The sequence below is a fragment of the Tripterygium wilfordii genome, chromosome 3 (assembly GCF_013401445.1).
Source record: "Tripterygium wilfordii isolate XIE 37 chromosome 3, ASM1340144v1, whole genome shotgun sequence".
NCBI classification, from domain to species: domain Eukaryota; kingdom Viridiplantae; phylum Streptophyta; class Magnoliopsida; order Celastrales; family Celastraceae; genus Tripterygium; species Tripterygium wilfordii.
In genome coordinates, this window is record NC_052234.1 from 1469603 (window position 1) to 1475602 (window position 6000).

Here is a 6000-nt window from a genome sequence, read left to right on the forward strand (position 1 = left end):
TAATTATTTTCTTACCATTGTCTTCTTCCTCCCACAACAACTAGACTTCTCTTTTCTTTCTCCCTCCTCTCTCCTTATTGTTGCTCGTTGGTATCTAACCTAAACTGAAGCTCACATCAACACGTACATATTCCGACCTTCCACCACCGCCAACGGCAATCCATTTGGCCTGAAAATGATTGGAAAGCCGCGACCACCGCAAGACAAAAGCCTCAAATCCGACCTATTTTGGCGACGGTTGGCTACACCACCACTAAAGTTGGACTCCCCTCACTGAGACGCACAATGCCCAGTCAAAAATGGCCCAAAACAACTATCGAAAATGGTTGTTTTAAAAAACTTTAGATTCGGCCGATTCTGATAGCGGTTCTCCATACCACCATCACCGTTGGAGTCCTTTCATTGAAGCAGACAATGCCCAGCCATATACCGTGCAAAACGACCATCGGATATGTCTGTTTTGAAATAGTAGCATTGGCTGGCTAATGTTACTGTTTTGAAATAGTAACATTGATTGAATAATGTTACTGTTTTGAAACAGTAACATTGGTCGGATAACTTTATTGTTTTGAAAAAACTTCAGATCCTGCTATCAGATTTAAATAATTGTAAAAAATAAAAATGAACTTATGAGGGATAAAGTTTTTTGGAGTGGACCTAAATGTCCAACTATTTTGAAAGTGGTATTAATATGTCATTTTTCATTCAATCTATAATTTCAAACCTATCCTTAAAATATGATTTGTTTCTAGACTTTTGTTAACCTTCAAAAATACAGAATTCAGTGACCCACCAAAGTTCTACACTAATATAACTCTGAAGAATCAAGGAAAATTTCTACACTAATATGTTGTGGTTATCAAAAATCCACACTCACATATATGTCAACAATATTACCCACATTTGGTTGTCCGGTTCCTGTGGATTCACGGAGCCCGCACGACTTTGTTAATCCTTAGCAAAGTTCTTCACTAATCTAACTCTGAAGAATCAAGGAAAATTTATACACTAATATGTTGTGGTTATCAGAAATCCACACTCCATACATGTCAACAATATTGTCCACCTTTGATTGTTCGATTCGCACGAATTCACGGGGCCTGCACGACTTTGTTCATTCTTAGCCTAGCTAGTAAGAGCCAAAGCACATGGGTCAAAACCCAACTTATCAGGATAAGGAAAGTCTTTGTTGCATGTTTTTTTTTTTATAAGTAGTCCTTATTGCATGTCAAGGGTGGGTTTTGCCCATAATTGACTTTGTCCCAATCGATATGGGATTGAGTCATAACGGTGGCTATTTTGAATTGCTCAACTTGTAGCTCAAGAAGATTCTTCATTGCAATGATCCCTGGTAGCCACCAAAAACTATCAGTCTTCAAAACTTCCGGGAACATCCCTACTTACTAGATTTCAAATTAACTCCAAAATTTGAATAAAAAGCAGCCATATAAATATTTTCAATTATTAGATATTAAATTCATTTGGAAAGTTACAAAAAATTGAAAAAATTGTCAATTCCATAGTTTATTTCATCCGACATTTCTTATTTGTTACTGATATTTTGTTTTTGATGAATTTGATTATATTTCAAGGAAAAAAAATACTACATGATTATACTCACAATGTAAAGTGCATCTATCTTGAGAATGTGGTTTTTTTTTCAAAATCTAAAAAAAATGGTGCGCCAAAATGGTTAAACAAAAAATTGTGGATGTACATAAATGGTAGATAATTAATGGTCAATAATATCATACTTTTATGAAATAAATGATACAGAATAAACGGTCAAAAAAAAATTATTGTCAAACTTTCAAATTTTCTTGCTCTTGATTTGTTGTCAAAATATCAAATTTTTCCTTGATTTCCTATCAATATTTACGTTTCTAGCTTTTGTGATGATTTGCTTTCCTTTTACGAATATTTACTTGCAAAATGATATCCCAAAATGTTGACCCCATTTATTAAAAGGGATTTTCAAGAAAATCTTGTAAATTGTGCAAGAAATCGTATGGTAATAAATAGGGTAAACCATGCATATAAATAGCGGTTATGTGATGACCATTCTACATATCCACACACAACACTAACTCTCATCAAAACAACAACAATATGGAGAGGTCATCACCACTCAAGCTTTCATTGTGCATTTTGCTTTTGATTTGTTTATCTGGTAACCTCTCTACCTCTTATCCTTTTATTGTTCATTCATATATATCAAACAATATATTTAATATTCATTATTATTCATTTTTTTTTACCTTAGGATTGGAGATGGGTGCTGCTCAAAGGTCAAAAGTGAAAGGTCCATGTGTGACACACTATGATTGCCCACAACCCCTTCTATGCGATTGTGTTGCTCATCTTTGTCTTTGTCCTCCTGATCATGTTGTGAAAGAGATCTCTAACTCTCATGTATCTGAGAATCCAGTTGGAAAGCAAGGGTGATGAGAAAGAAACCATATTATCTTAATATTATATGAATAAACATTGTTAGTATCCTATTTTCTTTCTATAAACTTTGCCATGAGTTTTTTTTTTTTTTTGATGGGTTTCACAATGAACAGAACAATAAGAACGTAAAAATCCATAGATGCCCAGGTCCAAAATCACATTATTTTAAAAAACAAACCAAAACTCATGAGAGATTCTGCAGTAGCACACTTTACCTATGAATCGGCCAACTTTTTGTCATGGGTTTGTCCCTTATTTCTGCACAACAAATAGAATGACCAATAATGCTGGGCCCACATTAATAGATGAATAAAAATTGAGTATCCCATTAGGTCAAAGGGAGCCGCTATTAGCAGACAGGTATGACTCAATGCACACACCTTTTTTTAAAAAAAAATATAAGTTCACCAAAATATGTTTATATGAAATTACCTTAAAACCTATGTACTCTTTTCACCCATATTTTATACTCAATACAATTACATTAAAAATTAAACTCTCTAACCCTAATATAATCTTCACGTAATCTCTCTCCCCCGTCTTCTCTTAGTCTCACAATTTCTCCTAGTATAAGATATTCAATGGATAACATGAATAAGATTATGAGATCTAATACTATTGAGAATCATATAGAGAAAGATTTGGACGGAGGAAGTTCCTGCATCAGTGGAAGTTAAAATCATTGTTTCCATGATCTGATAGGATTGACTTTTTCCTTTAACTTATAACATTTAAGTTGATTTAGTAAAAAGATAATTTTTTATTGGTTATGAAAAGTAGTTGAGATATATATGGATGGGAAGGGTAGTTTAAGATATCTAATGTTATATCCTTAATATATATGAAGGGTTTTTTAGGAAATTCAATGTGTGTATTCGAAAATAATTAGGGTATATTTAATAGCTGTGTGCATTTGAGTCGAAATCCGTATGTGAATAGCGGTTCCTGGAGAAATTTATCATCTAAGTAGATAAATTCCATCACAATACTATTTGTCACAATTAACCAATGAGGTAGCAAGAATCTCGCCTACCAATTACAAGGGCAGAGAACATCGGATCCAATGATATGAGTCCAATAGAAGCCCACTAGGCGAAATAAGAACCATTGTTGGCCCAGATGATCCATCCAAAATGGGACTTGTCTGAAGACAAACCTAATTGGGATGGGAGGGGCTGGAATCATTCCAGCCAATTCCATCCATCACAGCCGTTGATGATATTTGCTTCATAATGTCATGAAGTGTAATTAATGATGATGTAATGGCTGTGATGGGTGGAATTGGCTGGAATGATTCTAGCCACACCCACCCCAACCTAATTCGCGATGAACATTATTTGCATCCTATTTTTTTTATTAAATACACCTTATTAATCTTTTAAAAACGCATTAGAGTGGGGTGTATTTAGTAAAAAATGGGGTGCAAATAATGTTAATCATTAGAAAAGCCCAAGCCTAAACTAAAACTACTTTTATCATTGTCTTCTCCAAACGGTTAACCAAAAAAAGGCATATATTCTCTCTTCAAAAATACAGAATTCAATGCACTTATGCACTATCCCATCAAAGTTCCACACTAATTTAACAGACAATACAACTCGTTTTAGCGGCCTTATCTCGGGTACATACAGCTGTAGTTAAAAAAAGTTCATGTCTCACGATTGTTTTCAGGGAGAGTCTTCCATGTGGTCCGAAGTTTACCAATCAATTGTCTAGTATGCGATTGGGTGGATATTAAGAGAATCCGGGTCTCATTTCCGGATCTCTTTACAATAGCCAGTGCATACAATCATGAATAATCGAACTTTGCATATTTCTTGGGATTAAGAGTAGCTCCAGTGCAGTAATTTATCATCGAACTACCAATAGGTGCACAATTTTGGGGAAAAATTGACAAGTTAAAATATAAGTGATTTCAATCGTTAGATTTCAAATTAATTTTGAAAGTGACAAAAAGTAAAAAAAAATATTGTCATAATTAATGGTTAATAATATTAAATTTTTTTTTATAAATTCAATGATAGAGAATTAATGGTTATAAAAAAATTTGTTGTCAAACTTTCAAAAAAAAATAAATCCTTGATTTCCTCTCAATATTGACGTTTCTCTCAGGTGTTGTTTTGCTTTGCTTTTATGGTCTTGATTTTTTCCATTGACTTTAATTGTCTTGATATTTTTTTTCATAAGACTTTTATTGTCTTGATTTGCTGTCAATATTTGCATCTCACTTGTGGATTGTGATGGGTTGCTCACATAACCTTTACCTTAAAAAATTTGTTTGATCTATAATTAATTAAAGTGATTTATTTTTTGGTTTCTGTATATGTTATTATGCTATAATATTTGATAATTGTAGATCTCATTTAATTAATTAGGAATATTTACTTGCAAAATGATATCCCAAATTGTTGACCCCCATTTATTAAAAGGGATTTTCAAGAAAATCATGTAAATTGTGCAAGAAATCGTATGGTAATAAATAGGGTAAACCATGCATATAAATGGCGGTTATATGATGACCATTCTACATATCCACATACAACACTAACTCTCATCAAAACACACAACAATATGGAGAGGTCATCACCACTCAAGCTTTCATTGTGCATTTTGCTTTTGATTTGTTTATCTGGTAACCTCTCTACCTCTTATCCTTTTATTGTTCATTCATATTTATCAAACAATATATTTAATATTTATTACTATTCATTTTTTTGTTAGGATTGAAGATGGGTGCTGCTCAAAGGTCAAAAGTAAAAGGTCCATGTGTGACACATTATGATTGCCCACAACCCCTTCTATGTGATTGTGTTGCTCATCTTTGTCTTTGTCCTCCTGATCATGTCGTGAAAGAGGTCTCTAACTCTCATTTATCTGAGAATCCAGTTGAAAAGCAAGGGTGATGAGAAAGAAACCATATTATCTTAATATTATATGAATAAACATTGTTAGTATCCTATTTTCTTTCTATAAACTTTGCCATGAGTGTTTTTTTTTTGATGGGTTTCACAATAAACAGAACAATAAGAACGTAAAAGTCCATAGATGCCCAAGTACAAAATCACATTATTTACAAATCTTGAAAAATAAAAAACAAACTAAAACTCATGAAAGATTCTGCAGTAGCACACTTTACCTATGAATCGGGCCATTTTGTCATGGGCTTGCCCCTTTGTTTGTAATGGGACCCCGACGGGTAGCTCAGTTGGTTAGTTAGGTCATATGTAATCTTGATCCCAAAGTTCGAACTCATTTTGGACTCGTGTTTTTCAATTTGAATGATTTGATAAGACAATTAATGCCTAAACAAAGGGGATTCATTCATTACAAGGACAATTTGGACTGTCTACAATTAGGTGTGTTTGATAGTAGACTTTCTGATATAAAAAAGAAGAAGAAGAAGATTCAATTTCGATTGGATTTTGTTTAGTTGATTGTGAAATGTGAAATTAAGCAGGGCCTAACTCATTAAGCTAATCTACACTCGGTATGGACATGACTGAGATTAATGCTAATACTACTGATTACCCCAAAAAGAAGAGAAGATCC